This window comes from Lygodium microphyllum, chromosome 26 (genome assembly GCF_053477565.2).
Source record: "Lygodium microphyllum isolate KBCC chromosome 26, Lygodium_microphyllum_v1.1.10, whole genome shotgun sequence".
NCBI classification, from domain to species: Eukaryota; Viridiplantae; Streptophyta; class Polypodiopsida; order Schizaeales; family Lygodiaceae; genus Lygodium; species Lygodium microphyllum.
Window position 1 is genome coordinate 93,565,849 of NC_141160.1, and position 16,030 is coordinate 93,581,878.

Below are 16,030 nucleotides of genomic sequence, written 5' to 3' on the forward strand. Positions count from 1 at the left end.
ATAGTGGGCTTGACATGGAAAGACTTATTGAAGAACATCGAGGACTTCAATGAAAAAAGAAGGTTGGCTCTATTGAGAACAAGTCCAGAGTTCCCAAATCCCCACTCGTAGCATTCTCTATTCAAAGAATCAAGAAGAGATACATTGACTTTGTTGCATGCAACTTCTTCTTCCTCTTTCAAGGGAAGTATCCCAACCGAAGATGAGTTCTACAAGTGGTCTTTTTAGACATATCATGCACAAGCTATTCTTAATCAATGCAAGTTTAGGGGTAATGGATTTTGAATTATTCAATTCCAAGCAAGAGAGGGACTAGATTTTACCCTCAATTGTGGACTATGTAGGGAACTTTGTCTATGCTATCCCATGGATACCTTGATTTAGCCCTAAGAATACAATACTACACAACCCCCATGTCTACCTTCCTGATTGGCTAAATGGAGAAGTGTTTGTGCTTGTTGAAGCTCTTGGGAAGGTTTCCTATACTCTTGGCCTTGGTAATGGTCTCCAACAATGAAAATAAGGCATGTATATTATTGGATAGATAAAAACAAATCCCAAACTACCTTGAGGTCTTCGATCTCCATGGCATTGAAATAATCCTTGATATTAAGCTTAGTCCATTTCTTGCCTTCCATTACCTCCATCATTAGGACACTATGCCAGATATTGCAAAACTAAGATTCAGTTGAAGCACTAAAAGGATATCAACCTTCAAGAGATTTTAAGAAAACATGAGTAGCCCAAAAAGAAGATAGTGGATGTTGGGGGTAAAGATGTATGGGCCTTAGACGCCCTGTATTTACTATGTACATTGTATCCGCACACTTGTATACTATATGTGGCAAGTGCCCATCACTGTCACTTTATTCTTTATTCTTTACATGAGGAGATTGGTTACACATTGTTGCCATTGGAGTTCCTACGTAGTATCTTGCTCTTTCTTGCTTGAATCTATATAGCTCTTGCTTTATTCTTACTTCTACTTGTGTTTCCACTCTTGCTTCACCTTTCAACTAGTATCAACAAAGACATTCAAGGAACTCCACTAACATTGTATTCACTCTAGGAAGAGATCTTGACTTTCATGGCAGTCCCATTTTAATCCATTTGAGGTATGCATTTGCTTTCCTACCTTCAACACTCGTTCCAAACTAGTTGAGAAGCTTTCAGGGATTAAATGAGCCTCGTTAAGCACTTATTGAGCAAAGAAGCAACCATTCTGTCCATTTTGAGTGGATACAGAGTATGCTGCAAAAGTCATGGATAGCTATGGTAGCTTAATACCACTTTTGTATTTTGGCCATAACATTTGTATACAATATCGGATTGAGGTGTTCTATAGCTTTAAAAAAAGAGTGCAGTGAGAACTACAGATTTCAGTTTAATTTAAAGTTGATTTTGTGTAGTTTTTAGTTCTTTATTTTACACATAATAGAACAGTTTTGGTTTGGACAACAAACGTTAATTAATATCTATATATTGAATGCCTACATGCTAATCGAGTATGTTACATAGTTATATTAATACTTGGCATTGTTATTTATGCTTAAATATGCTTATGTTGAGCTCTACATCTTGTATTCGAGCTCGGTTGGTTGCATTTGGGCATGCCCTATTTGCGCTAGTGATTTTCACTTGAGGGCTTGAAGACTTATTAAAGATATATGCTATCGAATGCATACATGATGTACTTTGGGCACCCAAATGTTATTAGTTGTATGCATTGAGCTTCCTTTGCTACTTTGGATACTCCAAAATTTCTCCAGTGGGAGTACTTGCTATTTTTTGCGTAGAGCTTGGTTCATTTGAGTCAATGGGAGACTCTCTTATGCTCTCTTGGTTTATGCATATACACTCACTGTCTATGGGCTGATTTTCCTTTGACTTAGATACCTTGTACCACTTATTGTCAGTGTTGGATATATGCTTGTCATGCATAGCAAAATGCATCTATGTATGTGACACCTTGGATGCTTTAACAATCTTTGGTACTTAGTGGTTTATGCTACACTGCTAGTTGCATTGTACATCTTGATTGCTATCCGGATCTTCCTAGCAATGGGAGCTTACTCTTTATCATATTTACCCACAGTTACATGTTAATTTACTATAGTTTTATGGACAACCATGCTAAAAATCAAATTTGAGTAGTTTTTTTAGAGCAAACACTTGCATTCAATACTCTAATGCTTCTTGCTTGTGGACAATAGTGTGTTGGCTCAATCTTCTTCCTATTGCATGCTTTTTGGCTTGGTATTGGGGCTGATTTGTTGTTATTACAATAGCATGCACTCTCTTTGTTAAGCATACATAATGGCAGTTGCTTCCAACGCTTCAAGATGGCAATAACTTCTAGTATTTGAAGACTTAGATATGGCAAGTATTGATGCAAAAGAAGCAAGTCAAGCCATGGAATTAGAGGATATAAAGCTTGAACTTTATGATACAAAGAATGGGAAGAGCTTGATGAGTTATGCAAGTCTACCATCATTTTGTCATTGTCAAAGCAAATATAACTTCAATGTCATTGAGAGTGAGAGTGGTGCTTATGCATTATGGAAAAAGAATTGTGACCTTCACATGAAGGAAGGGATGCCTATGTCTTCTCATTTAAATGAGTTTCATTGCATTTTCAACCAACTTACTTCACAGGGACTTAAGTTTGAGGAGAATGTCAAGTCTCTTTTCTTACTTCTTACATTGTCTAAGTATTGGGATACATTCTGGACTGCTATAAGGTTTTAACTTAAGGATGCAAAGAGTGCTTTGCTTATAACTGAGATAGTAAACATGAAGAATGCTGATGTAGTCTGTACTTCTCATGCACTCACAATGAGAGGTAAACAAGATGGTAATAGGAGCAATAATCATAATAGAGACTCATAGCCCAATAGGGGCAAGTCTACATCTCGTGCAATCACACTATAATTAGTGTCAATTGACCACTCCATACACCGCACCTCAAAATAGTGTATATGAATAATACTATTAAAGAAAGAGTCTGCAGTATGCTTAATCAAGAAAGCTTATCATAGTACTTTTGGGTTAAGGCAGTTACTACTCTTGTTCATTTGATTAATAGATCCATATATGCTACTCTTGGTAAAGTTGCAAAGGAGATATGGTCTCGAAAAACTCTCTCGTATGCTCATTTTTGAGTCTTTAGATGTGAGGCATTTTGTCATATTCCCAAATATAAACACAACTAGTTGGATCCTAAGTTTGTCAAACTTATATTTCTTGGGTATAATGATGCAAATGAGATGGGCTATTGGCTTTGGGATCTGTAGGTTCAGAGGGTTATCCATAGCCATGATGTTGTATTTCTTTGAGGATAAGGTGCATAAGCAGCATGAGTAGGTGGTTAAGATACATTGGGTAATCTTTTAGTAGGAGCCTCCTCCTACAATACAACTCATGTTATGCAGGATCATGATAGGTTCTCTATATCTAATATCATGATCTTGCATAAGAGGTGGATCTTAGGCTATTGGAGCACCTGTTGGGGGTAAAGGCACCTCCGCCTAGCCGCCTGTGTATTGCTACATTGACAGTACCCACCACTCCACAATGCACATGGAGGGCGCGTCACTGTCACTTTATTATTTATTCTTTTAATGACAGTTTGAATAAAGAAAGGCCCAGTGTCGTGATGCTACGCGTCTACCACTGCGAACCTGAGGGCGCAGTTTTTCGCTAGGATTTTGAACTCTTTAGTCAGCGTCATTATGAGTTTATTTTCTGTTGTGTGTATCTTTTGTGTTTACATTTGCATAACACACGAGCACATGTAGCTAGGCTAGACACAATTTCTTCAATGCATTCATAATTTTTGTGTTGGAGCATTGCTCGATTGGTTGCATTGCATGGATCCAACATTGCAAAATTTCTCAAATCATGAGTGGATGAGCACAAAGATCTGTTTCAAAGAATATTTCCTTGTTAGGGCACAATGCATGATACAAGGCAGGAAGTGAAGAGAGTGTAGCTTCTTTGGATACAACTCTTCCTAGCACAATCAATAGAGACTGATGGGACACAACTACATTGTGTGGGAAGTCTTCAAGTTTAATGTCAATTGAAGCTAGAATTTCTATGTGGATATCTCCCATTTACCGCAAACAAAGATGCTACAACTTGTGGAATCTCATGTAACAAATGTTTCCACAATAAGTCTCCAAATGAGAGGATCATTGTCCCCTCTTTCAGGATGTTCCCTTCATAAACTCTCTTAAACACTCTTCTCTTGTCATGGAAATTCATGGGAAATGATGTTTTGAAGAAAAGCAATGTCAGCCACTCAAGCAAAACTTGAATGCAAGTAGAGGAGGTTCACAAAAAGATCATAAACAAAAGTTTTGGGATTCCTTTTATCCCTCATTTTACAAGTCTAATATGAATGAGAAATCAAAGGGACGGGATAAGGATAAAAGAGGATAGTTTTTTATAAAGCCTTAGCTTTATTAAGAAAAGCCACAATGCTTTTCGGACTGTGTGTGGGAAAAGCCTTGCGAGTTCAATTAGAGAAGTTTTTTTGGAACCGTTGCACTATCTTGGGAGGATGCAACCTGCTACAGAAAGGAACAAGAACGAGGACAGAGAGGGCATCATCATCATAAGGGCGGGGATTGCAGCGTTATGATTGGAGAGAATTGTGAGTTTCCCAATTGATGGTGGGCATCTACACAAGCAAGCAAGAGATCACAATGAGTTCAACAGATGAAGGAGCTTCAACTACAACAATCTATGATTTTCCATAGAGCTTCAGCTACAACAATCTATGATTTTCCATAGATCCAACAAGGTGTAACCGAGGCAAGCTATACTGAGGCGGAGGAAGTGAAAATTACCAACTTGCTGAATATGCTCTTACATGCCATTGATTGAGCTTTCGGATTGTGAGCACCATTGCATCAGGAGGGAGCAAAAACTACCAACATGTGGATATGATCTCACATGCCTTCTTGGACTGCAACTCAAGCAAGCTCGCCCGTCGATGCTCTGCGCAAACATACGGTATGACTTTTGTGGCCACAATGATAGCAAGGTCGAATTTTTGAGTTGGGGCTCCGATCCTACTTCTATAGGAGGTGAGTTTGTTGCAATTCTCTCTTGCCAAGAGCAAGGAGGTGTTTAATATTTTCAGTAGAGAGAGAGAGCAGTAGTCTTATTAGATCCAAATCCTTCAGAGGGCGGGCTTGCCACTACTTGTTTTCTCCCTCGCAATAAGACTAGTCGTACCACTATCACTGCGGTGCCTCCGATGATTCTTGCCACTATCACCACATAGTTGGAATCTTACTGTCATGCCACCATTGCTAAAATGCCTACTGGCGTGCCTGATGTCGAGACAGGGGAACCACAGCAAATTCAAGTGGAGGATAGCCAAAAAAGCTCGACTTATATTTCCAAGAACTGTGACTAATGATGAGAGTGAAGCATAGACAGTCTGAGACTGTAGGAGAAGAAGGGGGTTATCTCCCCCCGAGGGATTGTGTAGCAATCTACAAGCGTGTCGGAAGGGCGATTTATTATAAGGAAGCTAGCATCAAGCTTGTGGCTTCCTTCTCTATTTTTTCTTGCCAATTGATCGGCTGATGGCATCATCTATCAATTGGGAGGTTGATCAATAGTAGTGTAATTATTGGGAGCTACAGTCGTCACCTTGGAAGCCCGCTATTGTTATGACCATTTGAGAAGTGAGGCACTGCAATCTTTAGAGAACCATGGAAGCATATCGACTATTATGATGTGGGACGGTATATTAGGGGCATCATCTAATCCTATCTTATTTTCTGGATGCTTCAAGCTAAGAATTAAGAACTACAATCTCATCGTTTTAGCACTCCGATGAGGTGGAAAGATGATTGTGATACATGAGAGCGAATACGACAATCTTGAATGAATGGCTTCATAATGATTGTAACTATAGCATACATGTGCATCACCTGGAAATGAGTTGGCAATTATCAGGATTGTCAAAAAGTGCAGAGCCTATCATACTACGAGAGATTGTGCTAGAAGAAGTGAAGAGTACTCAGTATGCTAGAGATGGCCAACATCTGTAGTGTGAGGATCTGCAAATTTGCTATAGACATGTGGACATGAATCGACATATTTTTGGATTGTCAACTGTAGCAAATCAATGTGATTTTAATTAAATTATACATGGGATCTAATTGCATGCTTTCGAAAAGATGTTGAAGCTTGTTAGTCTGTTGGCAGTACCAGCTCTGATTTAGGGCTATTATCATGGACAAAAAGGATGCAATAGCAGCTCTTTGCTATTTTTCATGGTGCTTGTTTGCATGAGAAAGCTGGGAGTTGGTTGCCATTTCCTCGTGTAGGTCTTGCATTTTGTCACTTGTGTGTCGGTATTCCATGTGAAAAACAAGGTTGTCTGTTAGCCTGAATGCATCATGTGGACAATATCAAATTGCTCCCGCATGCTCATCACGTGTCATCTTACAATTGTGTTATCCTCTATCCACGCCTTCTCTATAGTGCCACTTTACTTCTACATTTTTGTGCTTATACCTTGGAGTGGTTCTCTTACCTTGGAAGATTGTATCTTGTTCCCAAATACAAAGCAAGTTTGAACAATTACATGGCTTCTTCCAATTTACCTTGATCACTAATGTATATGAATCTTCTACTCCACGTATTTGCCTTAAGTTGAGTATTCTTCATCATCCTTTGCTCCCATCTCGCAAAGCATCCATGCGACAGGTGACATTCATGAACTCCCGTGCAACACCGGTCACACATTGTGATTGTTGGAGTTCCCGTTTTGTGTCTCTCTCTTTCTTGCTCTTTCTCTCCTGCGATAGCTCTTCCAAGCAAGCTTCGATCCCTCTCACCTTTCAACGGGTATCAGAGCATCATTGCTCGAGCATTCTGACTTGGTTCGTGATTCCTTTAGGTTCCTATTGATTACCTACACTCATTGGGTCTCCTTCCCGGCAACCATAGCCAACTCTCTCGAGCTCCCGTCACTTCTCAGCTTCCCGAGCACCTACCCGATCCCTTTGGGCATCCTCAGGGCATTGCATCAAAGGTATTTCTTCATTTGTTTCAGGGTTTCATTGAGCTCACATGTTCACAACAGGGTTTGAGCTTGTGGCAGCCATTGGAGAGCTTGGTTTCTTACCTAGCTTGAATTGTGGCCTTCTTTGGTCCCTTGGCAACCACCATAAATCTTGTGGTAGCCCCAACCCCCTACAGGCAGCCCATGCAGATTTGCACCATTCTGCCTGATGCATTTATAGCACATGATCAGTTGTTTGATCTCCTCTAACTCATCCAAGTCATTGGCAGCCTCATTTGGGCACTATACACTTGCTTTATGCTTGGCATTTGATCTCGAGCCTTGGCATTGAGCATTGATGTGATTTAAATCACATTTGGGATTGTCATACACAACTTACAGGTAGCCCACAATAGTGCTACATTAGCATTTTATGTTTGGACCACTTTGACACTGACATTGGTTGCCCGAAGCTTACTTTGGCTATTTCTTGACTTGCTAGAGTTACAGTTTGGATGTACTTGATGTCAATGTATGCTATGTATGGATGCTACACAGCCTACATGCTCGGGATGTCTCATTGATGCTTGATCTTGGATAGTTGTCACTGGTGCACTCTTACATGCTTTGTTTGAGCTTTCTTGCTTGACACTCAGGACTTTTGTGCTAGTGGGAGTGTCTTTGGATGCTTGACAGACATTGAGCAGGCAGCTTATGCTATTGACCACTTCTTATACTTGAGACTACTGGGATTTTTTCCACTTTGGATGATGGTTGGCTTCTACTGTTTGGTCCACTGTACTTGCTTACAAGCTGAGTTGGGTCCGTTTTCTATGAGCTGACACCCACTTGTGTCAAGTCTTGGCTGTGGCGACGTACATTTTGCTCCGTTGATTGGGGGTGTACCGACTCTACTAGCAGATGTTTGTATGACATGTCTGGGTGTTGGTTTCATGATTATTGACTATTATATGCCTATGTTATGCCCGCATGATGCTGGTTTTGGACTTGGCAGTATTTGATTGACTTGGAATCTGCTTTTGGCATTGTCAGCTCTCATTTTCATAGACCTGTAATTTATTATAGCAAGCATTTATGTATGGATTGACATGGAAATTGTCAGGCTGAATCATCCTAATTTTATGTACTTTTGATGGTACTTGGTGGGTAGCATCATTAGCTATCAGTTTGTGGTCATTTTGCCTTGGTTTTGGTGGTATTTTGGCTGTTTATAGTAGAAAAGAGAAAGCCGTTTTTGAACTATCTGCATTGTTTTGGACTGCAATATGGCATCTTCTTCCATTGACAGTGCTATCTTCAGCATCACTAAGCTTGATGGTACAAACTATGCCTATTGGAAGAGCCAAGTTTGGCAGGTATTGGTGCAAAAATCGCAAATAAAACCACTAAGGTTGCATGGAGAGCAGCCTAAAACTATGATTAATGACAAATGGATGGAGCTAGATGAGTTATGCAAGTCCACCCTCATCTTGTCTCTCACTGAATAGGTGCATTACAATGTGGTTGAGGAAGCACAGAGTGCTTGGTAGATTTGGGATAAGATCAAGAACCTCTATGACACAAAAAGTCCAGCAAGTCAAATGTATTGGTTGAAGCAACTTATGGACCTGCACATGAAGGAGAATATGATGATGTCTACTCATTTGAGCCAGCTCCATGCTATTCTCAAGAACTTGACTTCGCAGGGCATTACCTTCAATGATGAGGTTACTCCATCGTTTTCGCTTGGGACTCTGAGTGAGTCATGGGATATATTCCGCACTACCTTATGTGCTCTTGCTACTATTTTGAACTTGCCTGATATAGAGAGTGCTCTTCTGTAGGAAGAGATCAACAATAAGAACTTGGATGTCTCTCGTGTGTCGCATGCTTTGACTATTAGAGGCAGAGATGGTACTGGCAAGAATGACCGTGGGAATGGCCGTGGCAGAGACTCGTAGAAGTCTAGATCTAAGTTGCGCAGTAAGTATCGTGGGAGAAATGCTACTGTGACATGTCATCATTGCGGCAAGAATGGTCATATATGCCCACAGTGTCATGAGTTGCGCAATGAGAAGCGCAAAGAGAAAGGAAAGACAATGTACAGGAAAAGTCCTATGATCACAACATTGTGCCTACGAAATCTAGTGTGAAAATCGAGGATATAAATGTCATGCAGACTGATGACTTTGATGGGGAGTATATACTTCCAACTAGTTCTTGTGATGCTATGCCGTTGACCAAGGTTCACTTTATGTATACGCAGTGTTGGCTTTTGGATTCTCGTGCTTGATTTTGTGTTACATAATGCCGTGTGTGGTTCCACTCCTATCGACTATCTCTGGTTCAGTTCGCTTGGGTGATGACAGGTCACTTGCTATTGTTGGCATTGGGAATGTACGACTGCAAATCTCTATTGGCAATACTTTTTTGTTATAGGATGTACATAATGTACCTACACTTACACACAGTCTTATGTTTGCAGGGCAGCTTGATGATGCTGGGTTTCATGTCTCTTTTGGGAATTCTTCCTGAAAGATCACACTTGGCAAACTTGTGCTTGCTAGAGGCGCCAAGGCTCATAGCCTCTATCCTCTTATAGTTGATGGATCCTCTGTTTATCATATTTTGTCAGTGGGTTTCATCCCAAATATATCTCTTTGGCATGCCCATTTGGGCCATATGTCCTTGAAGGGAATGAAAATGCTTTCTGGTTTGCAATACTTATCGTTGCTTGACTATGCATGTTTTGATTCATGTGAGCATTGTCTTTATGGGAGACAAACTAGCAATACGCATAAGAAGTCTGGTAGGACATGCATGAGTGAGCCCTTGGCATTGGTACATTCGGATGTTTGTGGGCCCAGTCTATGGGTGGTGCAAAGTATTTTGTGACATTTATTGACGATTTTTTGCATAAAGTTTAGGCTTATCCCATTAAGCTTAAGTCAGATGTCTTGGCTGTGTTTCAGAGATGGCTTCCATTGGTTGAGAACCAGACTAGACATAGGCTGAAATGCCTTAGAACTGACAATGGGGGAGAATATGTGTCACTTGCCTTTGAGCAGCTATGTGATGAGAGGGGTATTAAGCATCAGTTGACCGCCTGTATACCCCACCCCAGAATGGTTTGGCTGAGCGGATGAATAGAACTATCCAGGAGCATGTATGCAATATGTTTAGCCATATAGGTCTATCACAGAGCTTTTGGGCTGAGACAACCAGTATAACTGTGCATATCATAAATAGATCACCTTCCAGTGGTTTGGTTTTCTAGGTTGCAAAAGAGGTATGGACTAGGAAACCTCCATCTTATGCATATCTACGTGTCTTTGGATGTGAGGCATACTGCCATGTGCCGAAGGAAAAGCATAGTAAGTTGGATCCTAAAAGTGTCAAATGCATTTTCCTTGGCTATGGAGATGCAGGCGAGATGGAGTACCGCCTCTAGGATCCGTAGGTGTGGAAAGTCATCCGTAGCCATGATGTAGTCTTCCATGAAGATAAGATGCATAGGCAGCCTGAGAAGGTGGTAGAGATATGAAGGTTTATATTCCAAGAGAAGCCACATGCTCCTACACAGCCAATTACACATCCCTACAGTAGTACTTGGTACACATGGCCAAGGTATTGGACAGGATGCTCGACATACATCAGAGCCTGCAGTCAGACAGTCTACTAGAGATAGACATCCGCCTCATAGATTTGAGCCCTTGATGTATTATGTCTTGGTTACAGATGTAAGAGAGTCTCTCACCTATGATGAGGCTATGGGCAGGGGTGACAATCACTCCTAGGAGAGGGCTGTGCAATCTGAAATGGACTCCCTGCATAAGAATATGACTTGGGATTACGTTGCATTGCCTAAGGGCAAGAAGGTTTTGCCATGCAAATGGGTGTACAGGTTGAAAAGTATCTCTGGACACTCCAAGCTAGCTTATAAGGCAAGACTTGTTGCTAAGGGTTCTAAACAAGAGCATGGAGTTGACTTTGATGAAGTCTTTTCTCCTGTGGTCCACCTTACGCTTGGTTTTAGCCTTAGTCACGCAGCTTGACTTGGACATGTATTAGATGGATGTGAAGACTTCATTCTTGCATGGGGATTTACAATGATGAGATTTACATGGAGCAGCCCAAGGGCTTTGCACAACCTTGCAAGGAGCACCTAGTGTGCAAATTGAAAAAAAGTATTTATGGCTTGAAGCAAGCACCTAGGGAGTGGTATCAAAAGTTTAATGCCTTTATGCAGTCACAGGGCTATAGCAGGAGTGGTATGGATCTATGTCTTTACCTAATTCACTTGTGTAATAGTTTGTCTCTACTTGTCTATGCCATCATGAGTTCATTCTTCTTTTTCTATCCAGCATAGCTCCTTGCTATGTCCTAGATCTCACATATTTAACAACTTGCACTTAACCTTGTACACCCATTTGCAGCCAATGGGGACTTTTCCTTCAAGAAAATCAACCAATTTCCATGTCTCATCATGAGACAAGAGAAGAGAAGGGAAGAGAAGAGAGGAAGAAGAGAGGAGATCGTGGAGAGGTTCACCTCCTTGATCCCTCACCCTCACACATTCCCTGCCTCACACTCTCACACTCCCTCTCTCAAGCATACGCAAGCAAGCAAAGAGAAGAGAAGGAGAGAAGAAGAAGAGTCCACTTTGCCACAGACCAATGAATGAGCTCTCAATTCATCTTTTTGAACTTTGTATACAAAACCCTAAATCCCAATTGGGTGGTCATCCCCTTTTTACATGGCTGGCTATAGCCTAGGCCCTTTTTTCCATTGTTCTCCTATCTTCCTAGCTTCCTTCCTACCGTCGATCTACATTTACAATTTGCACAGGTTAGAGCCTGGCGCTCTTAAAATAAATCAGGGTGTGCCTTGCGCCCTTTTACAAAAGTATCGACTTGTGCTTTTTCTTGAGTACCTCTCCTTGATTTAGTACTTTTTCACACTTCTTATGTTTTCCGATTTTTCTTGGCGTGCCTTCGTTCTCCATTCCGCTTTTGCCTTGGCTTTGTCTTCTGCTTTAGATTTTCTAGATTTTCCACCTTGTTCGTTTCAGGGCTAACATTATCTCCCTCCTAGTTGAGTGCCAATCCCATGGCACTTGTTGGGTGGTGAGTTGGACTGTGCTACTGGAGTAGCCAAGTGGCTTTTTGAGTTTGTGTACAAGCCGTGTAAGGAGGTGTGTTGGAGGGATTTATGGAACTTGAAGGCCCTTGAGTTGGAGATGATCCCTGGTGTTGGTGGGATTTATGGAACTGAAAGGCCATTGTGTTGGATATGATCCCTGGTGTTGGAGGGATTATGGACATATTGGAGGGATTTTGGGAACTAAAAGGCCCTTGTGTTGGATCTGATCCTTGGTGTTGGAGTGAGGTTGAGGGGCGGGTCCATCTTTGAAACTAAAAATCATGTTAGATGGATCCATCATTTGACTCTCCATGACTGAGTTCACCTGCACTATTCCCCATGAGCTCCTTCATTTACTTTCTGATTGTGTCTGTTGCGTCCGCCCGTTGGTTGGTTGTGCTTTGCCTGATGGCACATGGTGTAGGATGGGAAGGGCATTGCATGGTGTTGGGGGTAAATGTGCCTCTGCCTAGCCACCCGTGTATTACTACACTAAGAGTACCTGCCACTGCACATTGTAGGTGGTGGGCGCCCATCACCATCACTTTATTCTTTTTTCTTTTAGTGACAATTTGAATAAAGGAAGGCCCGGTCACACATTGTGACTGTCGGAGTTCCCATTTGTGTGTCTCTCTCTTCTTGCTCTTGCTCTTCGCTCCTTCTCACCTTTCAACTAGTATCAGAGCAAGGCTTCCCAACTTCATGAGCTTGGTTCATGGCATTCTTAGCTTCCATTCAAATATCTACAACATTGGGTCTCCTTCCCAACAGCCATAGCCGACCTTCCCGAGCTCCCGTCACTCTCCGGCTTCCTTAGCACCTTCCCAGCCTATTGAGGCAACCTTAGGGTATTGCTATAGAGGTATTGAAGTGTTATTTCAATGCTTTTATTCAGTTCTCAAGTTGCAGTCAATCAAGGCAGCCATAGCTCAAACCCTTGGAGCTTGTATCTTGCTCCCTCTTGCATTTGGGCACTTGAGGCTTGTTGTGTGCCTCCCTGGGCACCCCCTGGAGCCTCTAACCATTACCATTGAGGCCATGCAGATGCACAGTAGCAGAAGTATACATCAGAAAATCTGTGCCATTTTTTTGGCTGATTTGGACAGCATACCACAGCAGCACACCTACTTCTCAGTGATGGCTATGTCATGCTTCTTCGGACTTGGCAATGCACTTGGAAATGGTCTCTAACATGTGTTGAAGCCTCCTTGATCATTGGCATTAGATTTGGGTCTTATCTATACATTTCCATGATTTTTTACAATAGTCCCACAGTTGTGTTATGCAAAAGTAACATTGGTATCTAATGCTATGCTTGTTTGGGCACTTCTACTTAACCGGTTTGGTACCTATTGATGCCTGATTGTTTGGCGATGCAAGACACACATTATGCCATCATTTTTGACTGATTTTCTTGCTGAAAATACTCAAGTTTGAATAGTAAATCACTACTGTACAATAGTGGGATGAAGCCTATTACTTCATGTTTGGTTATGCATATTGCTTTCGGGCTATGTCTTTGGGATATGCAATGAAGTATATTGATCTTCGGGGTACTACATTGAGCTTGTCTTTGGTTTCTGATCTTCATTTGAGCTTGAGCTTGGCTTTGGAATGCATTTGATGCTCTGTCTTGGATGTACACATGGCATGTATGTTACCTATGTCTGACCGGTCTTGACATGCTTGGCCTATGCCACTACTACATGCTAGTTACATTGTTTGGAGCCGATTGCTACTAGTGCCTTGACTTGGCTTGCATTTGGCTTCCTGGAACTTACTTGGGATATTTCTTGGTTTGCCAAAGTTGTATTTGGGATACAATTGATATCTATGGATGCTCTGATTAGAGGCTACAAAGCTTATATGCTCATGATGTCTTGTTGATGTCTGGACTTGGATCTTTCATCACTGGTGCTCTCATATGCCTTTCTTGAGGTTCTTGGCTTGATCCATATGGATTTTGTGCCAGTGGGAGCATTGTTGGATGCTTGATAGACATTGAGCAGGTGGTTTATGCTATCCAGCTTTGAGTCTTTTGAGAGTGGGATCTTCTTCACTTGGATGTTGCATGGTTGATATGCCGTGGTCCGCATACATGTACTTGGGCTAATATGGGATTTGCACACCCTGAGCATACACCTCTTTGTGTTAGGTCTTGCCAGTGTTGTGTACACTTTGTCCTATTACATAGGGGGTGCATTGGCTTACTGACATATTCGTTTGACATGCTTGGGTATTTGCTCGATGTCTGTATGACTGTCATATGTTGATTTATGCTCGCTTGATGCTGGTTATGCTTTGACAATCAGTGGTTGACTTAGTGCATTGATTTTGCCTACAGTTTGCTCTCATTGTACCTGGTTGTAATTTAGTACAGCAAGCAGTTATGCATGGACTGATGTGGAATTTTCATGCTGAATCATTTTGATTTTATGTACTTTTGATGGTACTTGGTGGGAAGCATCATTAGCTATCAGTTCGTGGTCATTTCACCTTTGTTTTGGTGGTATTTTGGTTGTTTACAGTAGAAAACAACAAGTAGTTTCAACTGTCTCCACTGTTTTGGACTGCATTATGGGTTCTTCTTCCACTAACAGTGCTATCTTCAACATCACTAAGCTTGATGGTACGAATTATGCCTATTGGAAGAGCCAAGTTTGGCAGGTATTGGTGCAGAAATCGTAGATAAAGCCACTAAGGATGCATGACGAGCAAACAACAAGTAGTTTTGAACCGTCTGCACTGTTTTGGACTGCATTATGGGTTCTTCTTCCAACTGACAGTGCTATCTTCAACATCACTAAGCTTGATGGTACGAATTATGTCTATTGGAAGAGCCAAGTTTGGCAGGTATTGGTGTAGAAATTGCAAATAAAGCCATTAAGGATGCATGATGAGCAGCCTGAAACTATGACTGATGATGAATGAGATAAGCTTAATGAGTTATGAAAGTCCACCCTCACCTTGTCTCTCACTGAACAGGTGCATTACAATGTTGTTGAGGAAGTACAGAGTGCTTGGCAGCTTTGGGATAAAATTAAGAACCTCTATGACAAGAAAAGTACAGCAAGTTAGATGTATTGGCTAAAGTAGCTTATGGACCTACACATGAAGGAGAATATGACAATGTCTGCTCATTTGAGCTAGTTCCATGCTATTCTCAAGAACTTGACTTCGTAGGGTATTACCTTTATAAATGAGGTTAGTCCATTGTTTTTGCTTTGGACTCTAAGTGAGTCATGGGATGTATTCTACACTGCCTTATGTGCTCCTGCTACTATTTTGAACTTGCTTAATGTAGAGAGTGCTCTTTTGTCGGAAGAGATGAACCGTAAGAACTTGGATGTCTCTCGTGTGCCGCATGCTTTGACTGTTAGAGGCAGAGATGGCAATGGCAAGAATGACCATGGGAATGGCCGTGGCAGAGACTCGTAGAAGTTCTAGGTCTAAGTTGCGTGGTAAGTTGCGTGGCAAGTCTCGTCGGAGAAATGCTACTGTGACATGTCATCATTGCGGCAAGAAGGGTCATAATACGCCCACAATGTCGTGAGTTGCACAATGAGAAGTGCAAAGAGAAGGGGAAAGACAATATACAGGAAAAATCCTCTGATCTCGTAGCATTATGCATGTGAAATCCAGTGTGAAAATAGAGGAGATAAATGTCATGCGGACTGATGACTTTGATGGGGAGTACATACTTGCAGCTAGTTCTTGTGATTCTACGTTGTTGACTGATGTTTACTCTATGTATGCCCAGTGTTGGCTTTTGGATTCTGGTACTTCATTTCATGTTACACCATGCTGTGAGTAGTTCCACTCCTACCGCATTGTCTTTGGTTTAGTTCGCTTGGGTGA